General features: G+C 37.7%; 1 protein-coding gene across 11 annotated transcripts in view; it reads left to right on the plus strand.

Annotated features, from left to right (window-relative positions):
* Positions 1–26,486, plus strand: part of NRF1 (nuclear respiratory factor 1) — a 127,234-nt gene that overhangs the window by 16,004 nt on the left and 84,744 nt on the right. For 5 of the 11 annotated variants that reach the window (XM_060108493.1, XM_060108499.1, XM_060108495.1 and 2 more), the window contains exon 2: positions 20,228–20,304. The exons of 3 other annotated variants lie outside the window; for them this stretch is intronic. The gene's annotated coding sequence lies outside the window, so the exon portion shown is untranslated. Of the gene's footprint in view, positions 1–10,031; positions 10,245–10,696; positions 10,714–20,227; positions 20,305–26,486 lie in introns of those variants that run through there. 3 more of the 11 variants (XM_060108494.1, XM_060108498.1, XM_060108500.1) reach the window with 3 other exon arrangements.

A 26,486-nucleotide genomic window follows, 5' to 3' on the forward strand; every position in this document is an offset into this window, starting at 1 on the left:
GCAATCTTGATCAGGCAGCTTTCCCACAGACATTGGTGAGAAAAATTTGAGCTAATGGAATATGGATGATAATATACTTGGTAAATGCAAATGATGAAATAACTACAAATAAGGTGATGTGGAAATTAGAACGAGCTGATTTCAGGAATGCACAGGAAAAGGATACACATGTACAAGTTCCTCCACAGCCAACAATTTCAGCCTTGTTAGGTTTCTGTTAATGAGTCCTCTACTTTTTGGGCCCTTTAATTTGTAGCCGTCTAAGAGAGGAGCCTCAAGTAAGATGGATCTTATCTGAAAAGCAAACATCTCATTTAAATTTCAGTAGGTCGTGGGTTGTGCTTAATCTAGTAAAGTCTTTTCAAAAAGAGTTACTGACAGTGAATGTTAAAAACAAATCACTTTTTTTGAAGAATAGTGACTAAAAGTCCTGGGTCTATATAAACTGCAGACCCAGGTAGTCATTTTCCTCTTTAAGGAAACCTGTCCTATTAATACCCTACTATGTATTTTGGGGGCAAGAAATTGGGTGATAAGATGGTGTGATATACCTACCCTCTTTTAGTGTGTAAGCCTCAGTTCATCTAGCTACATTTTGTTAATCTCAAATTTTGTTAAATAGTACTCCTCTTGTTTTCAAGTGATTTGTTTGTTACAGTCTATTTCTAGTTTAGGGCTAGGATGTAGGAATGGGCAGTAAATTGGGGGTGGAAATGGAAAGGAACAGTATTAGTTCTAAACCATCCCACGCCTTCCTCTACCCCCACCCCCAATCCCAACTTTTAAAAAACTTTTTACTCCTATTTCAAGTAAAGATTGTAAGAGATAAGTTAAGGCATTTCTAACAATCAAAACCACACACTTTTTTTGTTTCATGTTAAAAGTTACTGAGTCTACTTTAAGAAGTTCCTTCAAACATCTTGTCAATTTACCTTTTGTCCTTGAAGGTCATTGCTTCAATTTACAATGGATACTCCCAAAAAGTTGGGTAGGGTAGGCATTACCTAAACTTTGGTCATCATCATACCTATGTAACAGCGTGAGAGGATTCAGCTAGTACAAGGGTGTGTTACTATGTGAGAGCCACTTACTTTTGCTTCTTGTCATAGGTACCATGTCCTGGTAAGAAACCATTTAAAATCAAACTGGAAAATACCAGTCACCTTTTAAGGATGTCATAAAAATAAGGTTATGACATCCTTAAAAGACTAAATACTGTTTTAAAACTGACCAAAGTAAAAAGTCTGCTTTCAAACAGAGTTGTAAGTGGAAGTGTAAAATAAGGTCAAATTAAAAATAATTTATCTATTACGTTTCCTGAACAGATTTAATTTTGAGCTCTGTGTGCAAGGCACAGATTGGAATGGTTGCTGCAGATATTTTATGGAATATAGGTTTCAGATTGTTATTTGCTTGTAAATATACACATGAAAACCCACTTTCAGGACTCCTACTTTAAATTTTTCAAAGCATTTTATCCTTTGTGGAAGATACATTTGTATCTATTGTTCCTCTAGTATCATATCCTGGTTAAGTAGTTTGAGGAGATTAGGGTTAAGTACTACTACTTTGGTATGACTTCTGTAGCTGCCACCTTTAAAAATTTGTTAAATACTTCAGGCATAAATAAGGATATAGAACAATATAATGAACACTGTGTATCTTCTACCCAACCTAAAAAAAAATCACAGATAATAATGCCTCCTGGGCATTCCTTCCTCATCCTTTCCCTTCCCAGCTGTGACCGTTGTTCTGAATTTGATGTTTACCTTTCCCCTGCATCAAAAAACAAAAACAAAAACAGAAAAACTATACCTTTATGTGTTGTATCCATAGGAAATATATCATATTGTTTTGTATGTTTTTAAACTTATATGAGATTAATCTTTACTGATGCATGTAGTTACAGTTTACTCATTTTACATGCTATATAATGTTTGATTTAATGGAGTATGAAAGTAATATATGATCTTTGTAGAGAAGTTTGAAAATAAAAGAAAGTATGAAGATGAAAAAATTTGTAGCTCTACCATCCAGAGATACCACAGTTAATTTTTTTCCTTAGATTCCCCCCCTCCCACTTAAGTTTATGTATTTTCTGGGTACCTTTTAATATGAATGGGACACAGTTTTATGGATTACATAAAATTGCAAAATAGCCACATAAGGGCTGTAATTGTATTTTAGTTGAAAAAGAAAAGAAAATGAGCTTTCCATATTAGGTATTCCACATATACCAGGTATTCTACATATACCTAGTAAATTTACTATCTATATCAAATATTGATGGCATATTTCTTAGTATGGAAACACTGTGTAAATGACATCTGGGAAGAGTTAGGTAGTATTGTTTAACATGTTTTTAAACTTATCTGAGAGATTTTTCTAGTAAACAGAATTATCAGATGAGTGATGCTTATCTATTTAAGCATTAAGTACTTTTTTGGTTTTACCTTTTTGATTAAAAATGAAAAAGATGAAATATTTAGGTATGCATCTAATATATGTACAAGATCTATATGAGGAAAACTACAAAGCTCAGATGAAAGAAATCAAAGAAGAACTAAAATAGATATTCCATATTCATGGATAGGAAGACTCAATTGTGTTAAGATATCAGTTCTTCCCAACTTAATCTGCAGATTCAGTGCAGTCCCAATTAAGATCCCAGCAAGTTATCTTATGGTTATCAACAAACTGATTCTAAAGTTTATATGGAGAGGCAAAAGACCCAGAATAGCTAATACAGTATTAAAGAAAAACAAAGTTGGAGGACTGACACTACTTGACTTCAAGACTCACTATAAAGCTACAGTAATCAAGGCAGTGTGGTATTGGTAAAAGAATAGACAAACAGATCAATGAAACAGAATAGAGAGCCCAGAAATAGATCCCCATAAATATCTTTGACAAAGGAGCAAAGACAATACAATGGAGCAAATATAGTCTCTTCGGGCTTCCCTGGTGGCGCAGTGGTTGAGAGTCCGCCTGCCGATGCAGGGGATGCGGGTTCGTGCCCCGGTCCGGGAAGGTCCCACATGCCGCGGAGCGGCTGGGCCCGTGAGCCATGGCCGCTGTGCCTGCGCGTCCGGAGGCTGTGCTCTGCAACGGGAGAGGCCACGACAGCGAGAGGCCCGCGTATCGCAAAAGAAAAGAAAAGAAAAAAGAAAAAGATAGTCTCTTCAACAAATGGTGCTGGAACACCTGGATATCTACCGGCCAAAAAATGAATGTAGACACAGGCTTCATACCCTTTATAAAAATTAACTCAAAATGGATCACAGACCTAAGTGTAAGGCGTAAAACTATAAAACTCCTAGAAGATAACATAGGAGAAAACTTAGATGACCGTGAGTATGGTGATGACTTTTTAGATACAATACCAAAGGCATGATCCATGAAAGAAAGAATTCATAACTGGTACCTCCATACAATGGGGTATTATTTAGCACTAAAAGGAAGTGAGCTATCAAGCCATGAAAAGACATGGAGGAATCTTAAATGCATATTACTAAATGAAAGAAGCCAACCAGAAAAGGCTACATAGTGTATCATTCCAGCTTTATGAAGTTCTGGGAAAGGCAAAACTGTGGAGATAGTGAAAGGATCAGTGGTTGCCAGGGTTTGGGAGAAGGGAGAGAGGGAGCATGGGGTTTGGGGGGCCGTAAAACCATTCTGTATGATACTCAAATGGAGGGTACGTCATAATACACCTGTCAAAACCCATAGACTGTATAACATAAAGAGTGGACTCTAATGTAAACTATGGCCTTTAGTTAATATTGGTTCATCAACTGTAACAAGTTTACCACTCTAAAGCAGGATGTTAATAGGAGAGGGAGAATTGGTGAAGGGGTTATATGGGAACTCACTGTACTTTCTGCTTCAGCTTTCTATAAACCTAAAACTGCTCTAAAAATAAAATATATTAATGGGAAAAATACATATGTCAAACACCAATGTTCCATGGTAGAGGTGGGGTACAGGGATTTTCAGGTGTAGTCAGGAACTCCTGCAAACTAAATCATCATAGCCTGTAGTTAGATAATGCTGAATAGCTTTATAGTTATATAATGTTATGGTATATATATTTTATAATTTACATATAAATGTAAAAATTGATTTATATATAATATACATAATGTATAGTTAATAGTTACATACTGTTGAATACATTTGAATGTGTAGGATGCATGGTGGTGGGGAAAGACTGAAGAAATCGGGGGTGGGTCAACTTCATCTAATGAAGAGACAGTGTTGCTGGTGGAGCTTTCCTAACACTGTCCCTGGTGAGAGAAATGCCTATGAATTTTCCTTCTTCACTTTAAATAATAATTTGATGGAGCTAATGTTTGCCAGCAGTAGCCTATGATGGCACTTGTCTCAAATTTTGTGTCATGCTGTTCCTGTTCCCTTCCTCCCAGTGGAATGGTATGCTAATAAAGGTCTAACTAAAAGTGCACAGGAGTCCAGAGGCACTTAGGTCAAAAGAAATTCCAGTACTGTTCAGTAATCAGTGCTTTCCATCATGACATTTATTTGCCAAGAAAAGATAAAATATAATCAATACCAAGTATTTTGGTGTAAACGACATACAAATAGTCATTGTAGGCTTCTTTTTCATTTTTTTAAGACTTCATTTTTCAAGAGCAGTTTTAGATTTACAACAAATTGAGAGGGAGGTACAGAGATTTCCTATATACCCCTTTCCCCTCACACATCATAGTCTCACCCATTATCAACATCACTGACCAGAATGGTGCATTTTTTACAAAGGATAAACCTACATTAACGCATCATAATCACCCAAAGCCTGTAGTTTACTTTAGGGTTGACTCTTGGTGTTGTATATTTCTGTGGATTTGGACAAATGTATTAATACAATGACATATCCACCATTATATCATGAAGAGTATTGGCACTGCCCTAAAAGTCCTCTGTGCTCTGCCTATGCATTTCCCCCATCTCCACCCCCAATCCTGGCAATCACTGCTTTTTCTTGTCTCCATAGTTTTGCCCTTTCCAGAATGTCATATAGTTGGAATCAGAGTATTAGCCTTTTCATTTTCATATTGGCTTCTTTCACTTAGTAATATGCATTTAAGGTTCCTCCCTGTCTTTTTGTGGCTTGATAGCTCATTTCCTTTTAGTGCTGAATAATATTCCATTGTATGGATGTACCACATTTTGTTTATCCATTCATCTATTGAAGGACATCTTGATTGCTTCCAAGTTTGGGCTGTTATGAATAAAGCTGGTATAAACATTTGTGTGCAGGTTTTTGCATGTACCTAAGTTTTCAGCTCATTTGGCTAAATACCAAGGAGTGTGTCGGATCATATAGTAAGAGTATGTTTAGTTTTGTAAGAAACTGCCAAACTGGCTTCCAAAGTGACTGACATATGTATTTTTACATTGCTTACGCTTTTTCAAAAGCACATTTGTCAGGTATGTAAAGGAATGAATGCCTGTCCTATGATAGGATGATGCCCTTACAAGCAATTGAGGTCTTAGGACTGGTTGTCCCTTCATAAATAATACCAGCTGTTTGTACTTTGTTTGTTCTTGCCTGCTTTTTCTTTTATTTATTTGTTTTATTTGTTCTCCCTTATTGTTCTTACTCTCTTTATTCTTCCTTACTGCTTCTCCTTGCTTTGGCCTGGGGAATGAGAGAGCTATGCTTGTTAGAATAGAGTACTGATTTATTTTTATTTATTTATTTATTTTAGCATCTTTATTGGAGTATAATTGCTTTACATTGTTGTGTTAGTTGCTGCTATATAACAAAGTGAATCTGCTATACGTATAGATATATGCCCATATCCCCTCCCTCTTGCGCCTCCCTCCCTCCCTATCCCACCCCTCTAGGTGGTCACAAAGCACAGAGCTGATCTCCCTGTGCTATGTGGCTGCTTCCCACTAGCTATCTATTTTACATTTGGTAGTTAGTGTACTGATTTAAAAGGCAAATAAGACAAAACTAAAACCCTTTCCCAGGGTCTCTTGGCTATGTTATGGATGGTTATGATTGCAGCATTTAGTAAAGTTGTTGCATGATTAGCTTCACTGTACAGATCTTCCAAGATGGGATTAGAGGAGCAGTACATTAATAAAACCTTCTTTGCTTTATAATTTAAAAATAAGGAAACTGATTTAAAATGGTTTAAGTCTATGTGAGCAGAAGAGTTTTGTTTTTTTCCCTACATTTCTCTAGGAAGACCTTTCAGTTTCTGCTGTTACAGTTCTCAAAGAGGACAAAACCTTTAGTTAAAGCTTGTTTTATAATTATCTATGTAATTCTTTTTGTGTGTACATTTGTACATACCCCAAACTGCAGCAGAATTATGTGTCAATAGATTATATTCTCTCAGTAGATGAAGGTCAAGAACTGTATCAAATCTTCTTTGGGGTATGTATCCAGTTCACCTGACAGTCTTCCTGATACACATTTGTGGATCCTGTGGTTCAAAATCTCCTGGTGCAGAATCTTAGAGTTGTTTTGTTTTTTGCTCCCTTACTTTCTGCATGCTGGCTTGTTAGTATATGTGTAAAGCCCACCTCTCCCATGCTCCCAAGTGGTTGTCTTTGCTTCGCATGAAGATACCTATTGATGGGAGAGCTCACTGCTTCCTGGCAACCTGCTCTGTTTTCACACCCCTGTTAGAAGAATGATCTATATTGGCCACAATTCTGCCCTGTCTACCCTAACTTCTTGGCTGTTTGTTCTTATTGGGGCCACATGATATTTATAATTCCTCATAACAATTCTTTAATATTTAATAAGAGGTCATTTTCCTAAAGCCCTTTCTTCTCTAGGTTTAGACATATATATTTTTTCCCAACTATTCCTTATAATATTGGCTTTTTCACAGTCCCAGTGAAATATAATCTATGTCTTTAAAAAGTACAATGACAACAGGAAATGTCTAGTTCTGAAGTTTGGTCTTGAGGTAATATAAATGCTCCCAAAATGACAATTTAAAAACATAATCCCAAAAAGAATATAATTCCTGGGCTTCCCTGGTGGCACAGTGGTTGAGAGTCCGCCTGCCGATGCAGGGGACACGGGTTCGTGCCCCGGTCCGGGAAGTTCCTGTATGCCGCAGAGCGGCTGGGTCCGGGAGCCATGGCTGCTGACCCTGCGTGTCCGGAGCCTGTGCTCCGCAACGGGAGAGGCCACAACAGTGAGAGGCCCGCGTACCACCAAAAATATATATATATAATTCCTGACTTAGAGACAATGGTGAATATTGAGTAGTAACGGAAGGGAGGGTAAAGTGCAGGTAGAGTATCCTTTCACACCCATATTAAAATTACTGTTCATTTTCTTCTAATCAACAGGTAAGAATAAAAAATAAAACATTTTACTCAAAAAAAAAAAATGTGTAGTGCCAAGCACTAAATACAAGTGTGATCAGGTTGATGCTTTCATTATCCATATTTTACATATGATGCTTGTCATGGTGCTTATTTCCATACTAAATTTAGTGTGAACCAGCACCCCTTGAGTTTTTGTTTGTTTTGTTTTGTTTTTTCTTGTGATGACACAGTCTTCACCATCCTATGTTCTTCTGCAATGGGTTTTTTTAAGCCAGAGTTCAGAATATTATGTTTATTAAAATTTATCCTATGATATTTTGCTCATTATTTTAGGCTGCTTGAGTTTTTTGGAATTTGATTTTACCCTCCAAGGGCAGACTTCATTATCCCTGCCTCTCTAGTTATCCACCTGTTTGATTAACATATCTTTTCTGTCTCTTTTCAGTTTCCAAAGCAATGTCCCTCCATTGTTGCCTTTTTTTCCACTTGTTTTTCTCAGTGGCAGATGCCAGCTTGTGTTACTTTGATGGATATGTATAGCTAAACAGGAACCTCAGATAATAGAAAAATATGTACAGTTACAGAGCCACTAGGGAGCTGTAGTGTGCTTGAATCATGTTGAACAGCAAGAAGCTTTATATCTATTTTTCTTCTTTTTTTTTTTGGACATTTATTAATTTTGATTATTCATTCTTTTGGTATTTTGGAGCCAGTTCTTTTGTGTTTTCAGCTTTCTCTAAACTTTTCTGTATGTATTTGAAAAGTTTGCAGGCCCCAAGGACTGTGTCTATAATGCCTAGTATATAAAATAACCCTGGAGCCTGCCTGCAAGGCAGAGATCTTAATAGGAGGCTAATTCTTGGGTCTCAGTTTCCCAGCTGCACGATGGAAGACTTGCATTAATCAGGGAGTTTCCACTTGTGCTCTGTGGAGTCCTGAGTCTCAGAGGGTATTGCAGGAGGTGAGGGGGATGAACGCCTATAGCTATCAGCATTCCCCAGCTCCTTCGATAAGAAGTGTTCCACTTGTATCTTATATTTTGAGGTTCTACATAGGATTCTTTTTAAAGAAAGAGTACCCAGAAGACAGTGGGCAGCTTTGATGGTCTTCATGGTCTCTCTGATTCCATGAGCTTAGAGGTCGCCCTCAGATTTTTCATTCAGTGAAAGGGTAGAGGGGTTTATCATGCTATTTGTCTTTTCTTTCCCAGATCTGGGATTAACCACCCCTCCAGTCCCCTCATTATAAAAGTAACTACATGCTTATTGTTTTAAAGGGAGAAAAAAAATCTGTAAAACAAGAAGTCTTCATAATTCCATTATGCACAGAAGAAAAGCATTCTTAACAGTTTCAGTATACCTTTCTAGATTCTTTTGTTTTTCCATAGCCATATCTGTAATTTATTTATTTGTTTGTTTGTTTGTTTTAATGAGACCACACTTATTCTAGCAGATTTTATAACCTGGGGTGTTTTGTTTTGTTGTTTGTTTTCCCAGTTTACAGCTGTATATTGTGGACATTTTCTGTGTCAGTACACATCAGTCTACTTCATCCCTTAATACTTATGTAATATTTCTCTAATGATTTGTAACTATACTAAGTCAGTGTGAATGTTCCTTGTTGCACAACACATGGAATCTATTCTAAAGTATGAACCTACTTTTATTTACATATTACTACTGGCATATGCATTTTTTTCAATAGTTTACTCTTTATTCACTCTTTTTGGGGGTTATGATATTTGTTGATTTTTCCAGTTGCTTCTCTTTCCTCTGGTTTGATTACACATCAAGACCTCAGAAGTATTATCCCAGTCAAGCTACAGATGCAGATAACCCTTTTCAATAGCTCTAATTAAATGTCCCCTTTTAATAGTTACAAGACTATTCTTAAGAACAGAATCTTGGCAGACAGAATTATACTTTTATCCCAGTATATTACTACTGATGAGAAAGGCAGTTGACTTGTTTTGACCCAAGTGAGCTTAGTTCTAAGTGCCAGGAAGGTGGATGACAGGCAGCTTTTGGTGGTTTGACAGCCAGCTAGCTGCAGGATGTCTATTGTGGTCAGGACTAAGCGGCTGCTGATAAATATTTGTGGTAAATTACATTTGATGGTCCCTTTTCCCCTTCTGATTTTTAGAATTTTATCAACAATCACGTTGAGAAATTGGTAGTGAGAAAAATGTTTTTTATTCTTACAGGATGATTATTATTTTTTCTTTGTGTAGCGCTCTGTAATTTTTCAAATAACTTATTCTAAATGGATGCAACATTTCTGTAGTCAAAGAAAAATTTTCGTGATTTTTTTTTTTTGAACAGGAAATACAGTGTAAATGTTATTTAAGCAGCTTATGTTTCATTAGAAACTTAGGATAGCATTTCTTCCTCCCCCTTTTAAGTTTAGGGAACTCTTGTACAGGTTAAACAAATTCAAAAATGGAAATGTTATTCCCAGTTTTAAGGAATTTTAATTTTATATTCAACCACTTTGTAAATTTTATTCTTGAAACACATGTGCTTTTTACTTTTCTCTAACTTCCTTTCCTTGTCAGGATTCTAAGATAATTTTTCCTTCTTACTACTATGCCTGAAACTTTGATTTTTTGCTATTCTAATTTTAATTTTGGAAGTAATTCAAGATATACTTTGTTTTAATTTACTCACAAAGTAAATATGGGGATTTTAATTTTTTTTTTTTTTTTTTTTTAGCGGTACGTGGGCCTCTCACTGTTGTGGCCTCTCCCGTTGCGGAGCACAGGCTCCAGATGTGCAGGCTCAGCGGCCATGACTGACGGGCCCAGCCGCTCCACGGCATGTGGGATCTTCCCGGACCGGGGCATGAACCCGTGTTCTTTGCATCGGCAGGTGGACTCTCAACCACTGCGCCATCAGGGAAGCCCCGGGATTTTAATTTTTGAATAGGTACTATTCAAATTTAGATGTCTGACACTTTCTGAAGTGTTTATGGTAGGGACCATTATTATGCTATTTAGAAAGGTTTATTTATTGTTATTGTTCACATTACAAAATCTCTGAGTACTCTTTGTCTTAAAATGTATTTCATATGTTGTTGTCCAGCTTAGGAAGTTCTAATTTCTCACTCATTCAATAAACAAATTTGAGTGATTATTGTGAGCCTTAAACAGTTCTAGGTGGTGGGATAAAGCATTGAATAAAACAGAAAAATCTTTGCCCCCATGAGCTTACTTACTGTCTAAAAACGTAAATAAATATTACATCAGGGGGTAATGAGTGCCATGGGGAAAGTGATGTCTGCTTGAGATTGTCTCCATATCTTTCAGAAGATTAATCCTCAGAAATACCAAGGCTGCAAATGGAAACCTGGGCTGGATATATAATGGACTTCAGATTGACTATTGGTCATTGAGTGGTGTGTAATTTGAACAGATTCCTGTATTTACTGTCTGTTCCCTTTCATACTACTTTCATTTTCACAATTGTGTTGATTCTCAGTGTGGTTCTATTTATTGTTGCTTAAAAATGATACCTTCCACAGTGTTTTACAGTTAAAAAACATTTTCATGTTTCATTTTTTTAAGTGGCTATAGCATAATAGTTTTGGTTGAACCATGTGAAATTGCTGATATTTGACTGTTTTGGACCTACAAAAAGCAATTTCACATTGATCATTCTAACACTGTGCTGTACCTACCTTTAAAAACAAAATATGAACATGTTTTATAAACTGTAAATCACTATTATGCACACTGACAAGACTTAAATTTTGTTTCTGTCACTCATTTCCTGTTTGCTTTAGAGCAATTACTTAACCTCATTGTGCCTCACTCCATCATGACAGTGAAGATGTAATAATACCTCTTAGAGTTGTGAGGATTACATTATACATTGTAATGTGATTACATACGTAAAGGTACTTTGAAAAGCACCTAGCACATAGTAAAGGCTCAGTAAGTGTTACCTATTATTACTATTACTAACCCATGAGGCAGGCATCATCCTTGTTAGTTTTGCAGATGATCAATCAGAAGCTCATAGAGATTTTATGATTTTCCAAGATTATGCAACTAGAAATCAAAACCACGCATTTCCCACTCCAAGTTCTGGCCTCTTTCTGCTTGCACTACAGCTATCAGGGAAAGAAAGAAAAGGAAAAAAAGAAGAAAGAAAGAGTATTCATATAGTAATTAATAGAGCACATCCTTGAATCTCTCCAACGTAGTTACTTTAACTTAGTTATCTTGTTTTCATAGACTGTTTTGACATCCATAAAGAAAAATGTTTGACAGAAATCTGAGATATGATGGATAATTGTGACCTAGTGTTATATTGTTACCTTAGAAAGGGTAATAGTGGCACTTTTATAGCTGATTTGTCCAGAAATGAATGAACCTAAATGATAAATGTTTACCTCAATATTTCTAAGAATATAAGTGCAATCCTTAATTATATTCTTCCAAAAAGGAGCAAAAATAAATGTTAAAAAGCATTTAAAAGCATCTAAAAGCAGTTTTAAAAATAACGAACTTAAGCCTCCAATTCACAATATCCTACTCACATTTCCACGTGGAGATATATATATATATATATATATAAATAGGTATCTCAATTGTTCCTCTGACATTCATTCCCATCCCAGTAAATGCCTATTAAGTTCTTCCACTTGCTCAAACCAAAAACCTTGGAGTCATTTTTAGACTTCTCTCTTTCACTCTACCATGCATCCCAATTGTCAGGAAATCCTGGCAGCTGTACCCTTAAAACATGCAGAATCTAACTATTTCTTATCACCTCTGATGCTGCTACCCTGGTCCAAGCAAGCCATGTTCTTCTTTTTTTTTTTTTTAATTAATTTATTTATTTACTTTTGGCTGCGTTGGGTCTTCGTTGCTGCACATGGGCTTTCTCTAGTTGCAGCGAGCGGGGGCTGCTCTTCGTTGCGGTGCACGGGCTTCTCATTGTGATGGCTTCTCTTGTTGTGGAGCACAGGCTCTAGGAGTGCGGGCTTTAGTAGTTGTGGCTCATGGGCTTAGTTGCTCCGTGGCATGTGGGATCTTCCCGGACCAGGGATCGAACCCATGTCCCCTGCATTGGCAGGTGGATTCTTAACCACTGCGCCACCAGGGAAGTCCCGAAGCCATGTTCGTCTTAAAGTAGCCTTATAATTGGTCTTCCTGTTCCCACCCTTTCCTCCCTTCAGTCTACTCTCATATAGCAGCCCAGGTGACCCTTTAAAAATGTAAATAAGAAAATCAGTTTACATCTTAACCCCTGCTCAAAACCTTCCAAAGGTTTCCCATCTCATTCAGAGTAAAATCCAAAGGTCTTAAGTAGCCCTCAAGGTCCCACAGGCCTGATCCTGGCTAAACTGTCTGACTTCATCTGCTTCTTCTCCCCTAGCTTAGGGTGCTTCAGGCACATGGGCCATTTTGCTGTTCCTTGATCACACCGAGCATGTTCCTGTCTCAGCATCTTTGCATTTGCTGTTCTTGCTGCCTTGGATACTCTTCCCCCCAAGTATTTCATACTGTCTCCCTCACTTCCTACAGATGTGAACTGAGAGATCTTGTCAGAAAGGCATTTCTTGGCCAGCACCCTCTCTTGTTCACACCTCTCCTCTCCTTAAAATATTATGTATATATTTGATTAGTTTATCTCCCTCTGGTAGGATGTAAAATCCAAGAAGGGGAGGACTTTTTTTTTATTCATTGCTGTCTCCTGTGTCTACATCAATTCTTGACACACAGTAGGTGATTTTTATGTATGTATTGAATGAATGAATGAATTGAATTTCTTGGCAAGTCATTATTTCAATTCTTCTTCCACCGGATTTGATATTGTTGACTTGTCTTTTCATTTGCCTACCATGACACTTACTATCTCCTGATTCTCATTTTTCCTTTCACCTTCTCATTTGTGTTCACATGTTGTTGTTTTTTTCCTTCCTCTATATGCTTCTTTGAATATCCCTAAGTTTCCTTGCTTCTTTTATCATCCCATTTTACATATTATTCCTGGTCAATTTTATTCATGCTCTGTGCTTTCATTACCATCTCCTTGTTGATGAGTCCCAAACTTACACCTGGATCACAGGCTCCTGCATCACAGCTCCAGATCTGGGTATCTCATTGGACAGTTCATGTAAATATTGTTACGCATTGTCGTCCTCTGCAAATCTGCTCTTTTACTATTCCTTGTCTTGTTTAATGAGCCACTCTTTAACCCAGGCCAGAACATTGGCATCATCCTGGACTTACCTTTCCTTCACTGTTCACATCCAGTTGTTCACTAAATCCTTTCCATTTTCACCCCCTAAGTATTTCACACGTGCTCTCCATCCCCACTGTCTTAGTTCAGGCCCCCATTAGTGCTCCCTCATGGACCACTGAATTAGTTACCTGACTGGTTTGGGTAACTAGTCAGTCTAGCCTCAGTCCTTCCCAGGCGATGCTTCACACAGCTGGGAGGAGTGTTTGCTCCTTATCACCTTTAGCAATGCTTCATCCTATAACCTAGAACCCTAAGGGTGGCCAGGAGTTATAGCAGTGGGCTTTTGTGACCTGTGGTTATTTGTAGACTGAGTAGATAACACTGTCTCTCAAAAGTATTGCTTACATTTGAGTTTTCAAATAAATTAATTTATAGTGTACTCTTTTCATTATCTGGTTTTCTGAATAAATACAATTATCATGTAGTAGAGGTTCCCCTCCCTCCCTCCCTCCCTTCCCGCCTTCTCTCCTTCCCTCCCTCCCTCCCTGCCTTCCCTTTGTTCGTTTCTTCCTTCCGTTGTTATAAACGGATCTTCATAATATTAAGTACCACTGAGCTATAAGATGAAGTACAGATTACTTTGCACAGCACATAGGCCCCCACCATCTGGTTTCCCCCTAGCTGAACCTCTGGTGTACTCCATGTTTGGTCATGTTCCATATGCCACACTGTTTCCTCTGCTCCGAATACTTCCACCCCACCCTCCTTCCCAGCTCCCAGCGGCACCTCTCAAATAGCTGCTCCCGTAAAATCTTTCCTGATCAGAATAAAATCCAAACTCCTTTCCAAGGCCTACAAAGGCCTTACGTGATTTTTTCCAATCTTGTCTCCCTCCACCGTTTCCCTTTTTACCAGGCTCTTCCTGTGACTGCCTTCTTCTCACCCATTCAGGTCGCAAATCAGATGTGCCTCATCAGAGACCACCCCTCTCCCCAGGCGTTTTCTTATCATATTGCCTTATTTTATCCTCTGCATAGCACGTCAATTCCAGAAATTCTTGTTTATTCCTTTATGTCTTTATTGTCATGGCTCCCTCCTCCAGAATGTAAGTTCTTTGAGGTGGGACTCTGCCTTCTTGCTTACCACTGTGTCTCTTGTCTAGAACCTGGTCCTCAGTAATTAAAAAAGAAATTTTGGGGGGGAATATAGTTGATTTGCAATGTTGTGTTAGTTTTAGGTGTCCAGCAAAGTGAAGCAGTTATACATATACATGTATCCACTTTTTTTAGATTCTTTTCCCATATAGGCCATTACAGAGTATTGAGTAGAGTTCCCTGTGCTATACAGTAGGTCCTTATTAGTTATCTATTTTATATACAGTATTGTGTATATGTCGATCCCAATCTCCCAATTTATCCCTCCCCCGCCCTTACCCCCTGGTAACTATAAGTTTGTTTTCTACATCTGTAACTCTATTTCTGTTTTGTAGGTAAGTTCATTTGTACCCTTTTTTTAGATTCCACATATAAGCAATATCATATGATATTTGTCTTTGTCTGACTTACTTCACTCAGTATGACAATCTCTAGATCCATCCATGTTGCTGCAAATGGCATTATTTTGTTCTTTTTTTATGGCTAATATTCCATTGTATATGTGTACCACATCTTCTTTATCCATTCCTCTGTTGATGAACATTTAGGTTGCTTCCATGTGTATTGTAAATAGTGCTGCAGTGAACATCGGGGTGCATGTATCTTTTTGAATTATGGTTTCCTCCTGATATATGCCCAGGAGTGGGATTGCTGGATTATATGGTAGCTCTATTTTTAGTTTTTTAAGGAACCTCCATACTGTTCTCCAATTTACATTCCCACCAACCACTGTAGGAGGGTTTCCTTTTCTCCACACCCTCTCCAGCATTTATCGTTTGTAGATTTTTTTTTATGGCCATTATGATTGGTGTAAGGTGATACCTTACTGTAGCTTTGATTTGCACTTCTCTAACAGTTAGTGATATTGAGCATCTTTTCCTGTGCTTTTTAGCCATCTGTATGCCTTCTTAAATATTTGTTGATTGATTGGATTATCATCCCTCTCCTTTGAGCCCATTCTCCCTACAATTTTCTTCCTTAGCATTTATACATTGCATTGTAGAGTCTTTGTTGCTATTATCGTGTTGATAAGAGCATGTTCTTCTCCCTCTAGCCAGTCAGTTGTTGCCAGTCTGAAATGATAATAACAATTAGCATTTATTGGGGGTGGCGGGGCACTCTGCTGAGTCCTTTACTTAATTACTTCGTTTCATTTAATCCTCACACTAACAGTTTGAGGAAGGTATTAATACATTATCACCAGTTTATAAATAGGGTGACTGAGGCACATAGAGAGGTTGAGTATCACCATACTAGCAAATGGCAGAACTGATTCTCCAGCCCAAGCTTTTAACACAGTACTGCTTACTGGTGGCCCCAGATCTTCCTGATTTTTCAACAGAAGTCAGAAGTCTGGAACTTTTACTCTTATTTCCCTATTTTAAAATGTTGGCATTTCATTCACATTGCAAAACCAAACAAAAAACACTACAGACCAGACAAAACAGGTATGAAGGGCTGCTTTGGTTTATATGGTTTTTCTCTGACTAGACCTGGAGCTGCTTATGGTCCAACCCTTAAGATCCTGGTACTCAAATGCTGGATAGATGTAGCAATCATTTCCTCTTCTGCGTCACTTTCTTGCTCCACAATAAAATACAGTAAAATAATGTCTTATGTTTCTTTAGCATGTTCCAATTACAAGGTGCTTTCGTATACATTGTTTGACTTTTTTTAAAGCCTCAATTAATGTTGCCACCATCAAACTGTATGTATGTGTCCCTTAGCCCTCAGTTTCACAGTGGATCAGAAGTAAAATGCAGGAAGTAAACCAGGAAGTGATGAGTGTTAGGCTCACTGCTCAGCCTGCTTTTCAATATTAATCTGTATTGCTGTTGCCCCGCTGATCCCATTATGCACAGCTCCATGTGTGTGAAAGCATGCTTTTAAACATTCAGTGTTACTTATTTTAAATTAGTGAGACATACGCTGTCCATAAATTGTGCACAATTTATGGGAAAAACAGTCAATACTGGGGTTTTGGTTTTTATTTATTTATTTTAAAAACAAATTTATTTATTTATTTTTGGCTGCGTTGGGTCTTTGTTGCTGCGCATGGGCTTTCTCTAGTTGTGGTGAGCAGGAGCTACTCTTTGTTGTGGTGAGTGGGCTTCTCATTGCAGTGGCTTCTCTTGTTGCGGAGCACAGGCTCTAGGCGCCTGGGCTTCAGTAGTTGTGGCACGTGGGCTTCAGTAGTTGTGGCTCTCAGGCTCTAGAGCACAGGCTCAGTAGTTGTGGTGCACGGGCTTAGTTGCTCCACGGCATGTGGGATCTTCCCGGACCAGGGCCCAAACCCGTGTCCCCTGCATCAGCAGGCGGCTTCTCAACCGATACGCCACCAGGGAAGCCGGGGTGTTGGTTTTTAGATCTTGACTCTTCTGCATATACTTATTTTTTATTGTTTCTAAATTTACGTAAATAATAATCTATACAAATAATAATTTATATAAATAGACTTTCATACCATTTAAAATTCAATTTAAAATAATTTTTATAAAATGGTATAATGATTACAAACATTAAAATGTGAGCACAGTTCTCCATTTTTTTAAAAAAAGTCAGTCCCTTGTCCTCCTTTTTTTTTTTAAAAAAAAGTTTTGTTCTCTTTCCATCTATTGGAAGTGGGAGTGGGTAATTAGCTAAGTAAACCCATGTAATATGGATGAAGAAAAACATGAAATAATTTGACTGCCCTGGTGCTCACAGAAGACAGTAGCTTCAGAAGACATTGTTTTTTGGCAACTTCATGAGTTGTATTTATTCCTGTGGCTGGGAAGCATGCTGTCAGGCCTCTCAGTCTGTAGGAACCATTCCTCAAAGCAGCTGTATCCTCTAAGGCAGTGATGGTGAGGGTTGAAGAGTGAAGGGAACGGAAGGCATGTTAGAGGGACTGGGATGTGTGACTGAAGGTGCAGTTTGAAAAATCACTGCAGTTCAGTATGCATGTTATTTTATAATAGAAATTCACTGGCCCCTCAGTAAAACCCTTGGGTTGAAGATATACACATGATAGTGTGGGATAGAAGTTAATGTGCCCGAGCCATTAATGGCTAGAGACTGTGCTCTAGGACAAAGGGTGGGTCTCTGATGGAGCTGTTGGAGCACTTGATTAGAAGGCTGGGAATGTGGGTTCGAGTTTTGGTTTTGCCGCCAACTAGCGGTGACTTTGGGTAACTCAGTCTTTCTGGGTCTCAAATTAATCTGTAAAATGAGAAAATCAGACTAGATAGTCTCCAAGGTCTTAGGCATTTTAAGTTTGCCTCTGGTTAAAGGAAAACTCTGTGAGCAGCTGCGTCTGACTGGTTATCAAGGTAAGAAGATATATATAGTTAGGGGATCCAAAGTGAATAATTACAGGTTTTTCAGCCAATTTTATCAGGGTATTCTTTGTGCTTCCTAACAAATTAAATAGCAGAGGAGAGTTGATGATGAAAAAAACATGTCTCCTGCCTTTTCTCTTTTCTTTCCATCCCTAACCCTACGGTCCAGAGACAACCTTTAAAAACCATTTCACTATTTCTGTTTTTAGCTTCTCTTGGAATTACTTCCATAAGGCTTAGTAATATGTGTAAATGTCTATTTCTTGATTGATCAACTTTACACAGTATCTGTGGACTTTTTTGATACAAAAAATAAAAATTTAAGTTACTTTTTCTACTCGCTCCTTTCTCCATCTCCCATTATTTGATATTTATACTCTTTTTGAAAGTTTTTTAATAATTATCTTTATAATTTTAAATGATAAACTTTAATTTTTTGATCCACCAACTTTCAACTTTCTCAACTTGCCATTTTGTAGAATGGCATTATAAGTGCTCCCTCTTTCTATATTCCAGCTTCTGGGAGCCATACTCTACTTTTACATCATTAAGGTTAATATTTTTATTTTGTCTTGCATCCCCCAAGTATTATGTGCTTACCTTTATGTTTAGATTACTGTTTTTACCACATTACCTTTCTGTGCCTGCTATAATAGCATGTCCAGAATCATAACTATATGATTACTCAAAGTTTTTTTTAAAATTTATTTTATTAACTTATTAATTTATTTTTGGCTGCGTTGGGTCTTCGTTGCTGCGCAGGGCTTTCTCTAGTTACGAGCGGGGGCTACTCTTTGTTGTGGTGCATGGGCTTCTCATTGTGGTGGCTTCTCTTGTTGTGGAGCACGGGCTCTAGGCGCACGGGCTCCAGAGCGCAGGCTCAGTAGTTGTGGCGCACGGGCTTAGTGCCTCCTTGGCATGTGGGATCTTCCCACACCAGGGCTCAAACCCGTGTCCCCTGCATTGGCAGGCGGATTCTTAACCACTGTGCCACCAGGGAAACCCTACTGAAAGTTTTATATCTCTTAAAAGCTAAGGAAATAATTGAGTATGTACTTAAAGACTTAACTTTTAGTAAACCATTCATTTACTCATTTATTCAACAGATATTTATTGAATATCAAACTTGTCATCACAGTGGTATTTATAATAGTGAAGTATTGGAAACAACCTAAATGATTTAACTTTAGGGAATTAGTAAAATACCTACTGTACATTTTTATAGGGAATGCTCTGTAAACATTAAAAAATGATGTAAAATGTTAATAACTTGAAAAATTGTGTTCTAAATTAAATTTTAAAATATTTCTACAACAGTATATACACAACAGCCTCACTGTTGTTTAAAAAAAAAAAGCATCTAAGAAACTCAGGGGGAAAATGCTAGAAGCATGTATACCAAATTGTTAATTTGGTAATGTAGCTATCTCAGGTGGTGGTGATTTCTGTTTCTTTTTTGTTTTTTTCTGACTTGTATTTTCTCATTTACCCAAAAAAAAGTGTCACTTTTATGATAATACATTTTTTAAACTAAAGATAAAAAATTAGAATTGCCAGTCATAGTTTTTCTTGGAATACTAATGTTAAAATAATCTAGGAGTACCTGATAAGAATTCAGTAAATATTTGTGGAATGAATGAGAGAATGATTGAATTGCAGAGATTCCTAGATCCATAGTATTGACACTTAAACATTCATAATATTATCCAGAAACAAGTCCTAGTTCAGTTATCTCAAAAGAAAAATCATGTATTGAAGAATCTAAGAAACAGCTTTAACTGAATGTTGGTTGTGTAAAGGCAAATCCAGCAGGATTGAGGCCCACCACAGAAGCAGCCAGGCAACAATGCTATATTTCACAGTAAGCAGGATCTGAATAAAAGTGTCCTTTGTGCTTGTGAGATTGAGGGGTGAGTCTTGGGGCAATTTATGTTATTTCTCCTTAATGGAAATTGAGGGAGCCTCTAATCCTGCTGTCACATGACAGCTACTTATTTGATTTTTTGGTAATTTGGGAAGCAGCTGTGGAGAAATGATTTTTCTGCAAAGAGAGCCAGCTGTATTCTTACCCATTTGCAAATGCCTAGGCATTACTAAACTTCCTATCTACCATGTTTCTGATCCAGGGATAGCTTCAGCAACTCACCTGCTTTTTGTTTATATTTGTAGCTGTTAATAAGCACCTGAATATTTGAGAATGCATTTTCTAATCTTTTTTATTATTGTCATCAACATTCATTAGGTACCTTCTCACTCAGGGCACTGTGACAGACACAGGGTTGTAAGCTGTAATGTGGAGACGACTTTCCTCTTTGGCAGGTGGGTCAGCATCAGTGTTCTTAGAATCACTTTATTTTTAGCAGGTTAAATTACAGTGTAAAGAAAGATTCTGGTGTGAAGGCAGCTGAGAGCTGTTCCTTTGGTCCCCAGACTCCTCCCGAGTCTGGGTGTTCATTCATGTCCTCTTGCTGTGCCATGTGCTTTCACAAGCTGTTGCCTCAGCCTGCAGTCTCCTTTCATTGTGGCACCTGATGAACTCCTGGCTAAAGACTCTGTCCTCCCTTTCATGGTACCTACTCTATGTCCTTATAGTCCTCTCTTCCCAGTGCTCCTTTAGCCCTTGGTGATATTATCACTAGAATATGATTTTTTTATTTTTTAAGGAAAAGCCTTTTTTATTTTATTTTTCAAAATTTATTGGCCATGCTGCATGGCATGTGGGATCTTAGTTCCCCGACCAGGGACTGAACGCTCGCCCCCAGCATTGGAAGCGCAGAGTCTTAACCAGTGGACTGCCAGTGAAGTCCTGGAAAAGGCTTTTTTAAAGGCAAAAGCCTTCTAAGTTAACTTTATTAATTTGTACTTATTTTTTTTTAAGCTCTTTTAACCCAGGGTCTTTAAGAAATACAGTCAGGGAATTGGGTAGGCAGGGTTTCTATAATGAGTAAAAGAAAGCTTTACTTTTGACTGTGAACACCTGCAGGGTGAGGGAGAGACACGGACAGTCTTTTTTTCTATCTTTGCAGTGTTGAATTTTCACCAAGGGATGGATTTGCTTGAAATATTGTATGAACCTACTCTATTAGAAATTTCTTTAACAACAATTAGAAGCAAGTACTTTCAAAACTTAAAACTAGAATGTAGAAGAACTGCACTGTTCATTGGGATAGTCATAGCCACATGTGGCTATTTATATTAAAATTATTTAAAACTAAGTAAAATTTTAAAATAATTCCTTAGTCGCAGTTGTCACGTTTCATGTCAGTAGCCACATGGGTTGGTGGCTGCTATTTTGCACAGTGCAAATTTAGAACATTTCCATCATCACAGAAATTTCTATTGAACAGTGCTGATCTAGAGCCTATAGAAGAGTTGATGTATTTTGAAGTATTTGGTGAAGTAGATTCACCTAACTATTTTCTGTGGAAGGATGTTTATTCCAGTTGAAGAATTTTAAGCAGCTTGAAATTCCCTGTGCTTTCTTTACGTTTTTCCTTGGTTGTGGCACCCTCTAGTGTTTCAGCTTTGGTATAGCTATACCATCATGAAATAACCTATTTGTGATTTGAGTCCAAGAACGTTGAAATATTTTGGAAAATTTTGTTTGTATATGCATTTTTCTAGGGAGGAGTTCTGTAGCTTTCACACATCCTCAAAAGGGTCTGTACTTCAGAAAGTAACTATGTTCTGATACAGGTCCTTGTATGGTCAAAACTCCTAGTTTGTGATTTATAAGCATTTTTTCTCCCAATGTATAAATTTTTTTCTCCCAATTTATAAGCATTTTTTCTCCCATGTAACTTTCACTTTGACATTTCTATGCTTTATCTGTCTTTATGTGGAATAGTACTACTACTAGTAATAGGTAACACTTACCTAGCACTTATTGTATACCATGTCCTGTTTTAAGCCCTTTTATATGGTGAAACTAAAGCACAGGAGTCAAGTGGGACTTGTCTAAGGTGGTAGTGAGTGGCAGAGCAAGGATTCGAATCCAGTACTCTGGCTCCAGAGTTTGCACTCTTAACCACCCTGCTGTGGAAGTGAGGATAAGCCTTTAAGCAGGAATGAGGTGGGTTGGAGAGGACACTTTGCATACTCTTGGCATGCTCTGTACTAGATTCTTTGGACCTAGCTGTATAATAAGAAAACAAAACTCTAAATCTCTGCAAGCCACACTGGAAATTATAGTTAGTACCTACTATTGATTTTCAGTAAATATGCATAGATCTCTCCATATCGTCTGCCAAGAACTTAGAGTGGTAGATGAAGGTCAAAGCTGCCATTGCTCCCACATTTTCTTTGGTTTGTCCAAATACCAGACCCAGTATATTCATTGAATAATATGACAAATCTTTTTGTGATTGTTTGTCACTATTATTTCCATAAAAAAGCACTTATTTTATTACTGTGATGTTGATTTTGTGGTTTGCTGGAGTGTTAAGACTTATTAAGTATCTTATTTTAGACTTATTAAGTATCTTATTTAAAGAGCAGGTAAGACAGACTCATAAACAGATAAAAGTTTGTGTTTGTAATCTCCTACTTCTTTTTCTGTCTGTACCCCCTTCTCACTTCTGTGTCCCATTTCTCTCTTCCTGAGGCATTTTATACTCTCTAACTTAGCCTCCTTTTAATGATTAATCAAACTCAAGATTTTGTATTCAACTTCCATTGGCATGTGGAAACAAACCCTAGTGGTAGCCTTATAAAAATGTCCTTAGAATCAATCACTTTATTGATAGTATAAAAATGTCAGTACATTTTATTGTATTGACTTATATAAATCAATGTAAAGTTTTGCTGCTTACCAGCACTCTGAGTAATTTCAAAAAAGGTACATATTTTCTCCCCTGTGTATCAGTCAGGGCCTAGTAAACCATGTGAGGTACTTCAGAGAATTTAATTGGTTACACAGGTGTTGGAAGACTAAGAGAGCAAAAGTAATCCAGATTTTAATAACCACCCCTTGGGCTGGGGGAACGGAATTGAAGAACCTAGGAGTTCAGAGGGGCCCCCACACAGCTGGTAATCTCACCTCCACGTGGATGCCAGGCAGCTGGTACTCAACCAGCAGGAGAGAAGAGGCACAGCTGGGGTCGGCACATGAGGCTGTCCTCTCTTGTTGGAGCAACTTTAATAAGAATGAAAACAGCAAGAAAATCCCTTCTCCCCGCCTCTTCCCATCTTAACCTGTTGCCTCCCCTTGGTAAAACCTAATGTGAAGCTGGCAGACAAGTCTGGTAAATAAGGTTGGCTGACCCAACCCAGAGTTGGCTACAGACCAGTTCAGAACAAGTATAGGATAGAGGGCTTGGAAGCTGAGAGATGAGATGAATGGCCAGCACAACCGTATAGGAGAATTGTGGAAACTGTAATTGCCTGGGTCTAGCTTTACTAATTATAATGTGCAGCCAGTTACCCACAAGCATTTATTAAGGAACAAATTATGATGGCTGCTGTTCATAGAGACTTTATGTACCCAGACCCTGCCTTCAGTGAACTTATAATATTGTTTTCACAAAACCATCCACTCACACTCAAGTCGTTATGAAGTTGTGTGGTAAAGCTTGTTTTTCTCACATATTGTATACAAGCATTATTATTAACTGGGTTTCTTGGGTTGTTATTAATATTAATGAACATTTATAAATTTTATCAACATTGGAATGAAAAATATGTGACTGCAGTCATAACTTAGTTTTAGATGCTCCAAATTAGGAAGTTAGCCTCACTCAAGGCAAGACTATTTCTAAACTTGAACTGTGCTGTTCTCTTGGTACTAACCATGAGAAAGGGACTTGATTTTTCTAGTGACAGCTTGCTCTAGCATGTCATTTAATTTTAAGTTTCAAAATGATCAGTTTGGAGGCTTTATTACAGTTACTTGTTTTGAAAGTTCGTTTTGTTAAAAGTCAAAGTAATACATTCATATGATAAAAGTTCAAATAGAAGGATTTATAATAAAAAATCAATGGCCTTTTGCCACACTCTTCCCCTATACCTAGTCCCACTTTTTAGAGACAGCTACTTTAACTGTTTCTGTTTATAGTTTAACTATTTTTTTATAGTATTAGCAAGCAGTATTACCTCCATAACTTTAAGAAATATGTCTATACTACTTTTTCTTGATTTATCAAACTTGGACATTTTAAACTTCCTTCTGCATAAGTATTCCCTCACAGTACTCCCTTCCTCTCCCCTCTCCTTTTGAGTTGCATTGTAATACTAATTCTTATATCTGATCTTGATCTGACTCCCTCAATGTGTAATGATAGGATATTAGTGCTCCTAGCCATTCCTCCACCTCTCTACCCTCTCCTACCTCCTTATCTCTCTCAGCCTTATCTTTGCCTTTACATTGTTATGGTTCATAACTTTTACATTCTGCTTTGTATCATTTTTAATTTTCTGTATTTTTATCTATATTGGAGTCAAAATGGAAAACAAACTGCATCATGACTATGGCTTCTTTTTTTTCTTTTTTGGTAGATCTCGTGATGTGAGGATTTTTTTTTTCCCTTCTCTGCAAGTCCTATATCACCCTTGGGCTATTTAAAAGAGAGTATTCCTAGGAAGGTCAAATGGATTCCTCTTGTCTTAAGCTCCATTTATTACTCAGAATTAAACCACATTTTACCTTGCTTCTATTTTCCCTTTGACTTTCTTGTGCAGTTTTTTTTTTTGTTTGTTTTTTATTTTTGGCTGCATTGGGTCTTCGTTGCTGCACACAGGCTTTCTCTAGTTGCTGCGAGCGGGGGCTACTCTTAGTTGCTGTGCGTGGGCTTCTCACTGTGGTGGCTTCTCTTGTTGCGGAGCATGGGCTCTAGGCACCCAGGCTTCAGTAGTTGTGGCTTATGGGCTCCAGAGTGCAGGTTCAGCAGTTGTGGCTCACGGGCTCAGTTGCTCCACGGCATGTGGGATCTTCCCAGACCAGGGCTCGAACCTGTGTCCCCTGCATTGGCAGGCGGATTCCTAACCACTGCACCACCAGGGAAGCCCCTGTGCAGTTGTTTTAAAGTTTTTCCTGCTCTGGTGAAATTTTGACCTATTACCCTTTGTCTGCCCAAGAATCAAATATTATCTTTGGCTTTTTTTGGGAAAGGCTGTTGTGTTGAGTAAAATTTCTATCCTAGTTATGAAATTTAGATTCTGGACATGTCTAGGAATTAAGTTCAGCCTCTTGGTTTTCCTGTCCCTCGTTTTGGCTGTAGACACAGTCTTGCTCTGAGCCTTTCCCCTAGGCGGTTCTTGCAGCTTTTCTTTTGATATGGTAATGCTATTGATGAGACTAAGGCTTTCTCTTACTTTTAGTTATACCTTGATTGGATATCCTGAACTGCTCTTCCAACTTTGATTTTTAAAATACTCTACACTTAATCTCATTATGTGTGGATTAGACTAAATTTAGCACCCTTAGACATTTTATCCAAATTCCAGTAGCTCCTTAGATATTGTTGACTATAGCGACCAGCGCCTGACCAGAAAATCTGTTTTTCTGAGTTCTCTTCCATTATCTTTAGTCCCACGCCTGCTGGTCGATAATGGCAAAAGTAGGAACTCCTCTGTACAAAACTGCCCCTCCTCCAATCCCTTATAGATCATATATTAAAGAAGAACCTTTAGATGAAGTATTTGTTGCATCCCAGGTGATGATGATCCAGGCTAAGAAACAGGTTTTAGTAAAATTGCTACCATGTTATGTTATTGTTTGGGGGAATGATTTTTTTTAAGTGGAGTGTTGACTAATCTGCTGAATATCACTGGTTCCAGGTAATAGACACATATGCCTTTTTATTTGGATGTGATGTTTAGAATCACAGTTTATTACTTGTTGCCCGGGCATTCATCTTGCTTTTCATATCTGTTCAGAGGAATCATTGTCGGGTCCATTCTCCATTTTGTGCACTCTCATGAAATTATGTTAGGGGCATTGGTTCCCTATAATTTCCTTATTTTAATGTTTTGGAGAGCAGTCTTTGAGCCGTTGGAATTAATAGAATAAAGAAAGGCTTTTTAGATGCCTGACTCAAATCTTTTGCACGCAATTAAGAAAACCATATCCTCAGAGATGGATGTCTAATTTAAAGTTGAGGAAATTGAGGCTCAGTCCTTCAAAAGTGGCTGTACCATTTTGCATTCCCACCAGCAATGAATGAGAATTCTGTTCCTCCACATCCTCATCAGCATTTGCTGGTGTTGGTGTTTTGGATTTTAGTTATTCTTGATAGGTGCAAAGTGTTATCTCATTGTTTTAATTTGCAATTCTCTAATGACATATGATGCTGAACATCTTTTCACATACTTTTCATAGGTGTATCTTCTTTGGTGAGCTGTCTTGTTCAGGTCTTTTGCCATTTTTTAATTGGATTGTTCGTTTTCAGTATTGTTTGGTTTTAAGAGTTGTATTTTGGAACATAGTCTTTTATCAGATGTGTCTTTTACAAATATTTTCTCCCAGCCTGTGACTTGTCTTCTCATTCTTTTTATAGTGTCTTTTG

This window comes from Mesoplodon densirostris, chromosome 9, assembly GCF_025265405.1.
Source record: "Mesoplodon densirostris isolate mMesDen1 chromosome 9, mMesDen1 primary haplotype, whole genome shotgun sequence".
Classification (NCBI taxonomy): domain Eukaryota; kingdom Metazoa; phylum Chordata; class Mammalia; order Artiodactyla; family Ziphiidae; genus Mesoplodon; species Mesoplodon densirostris.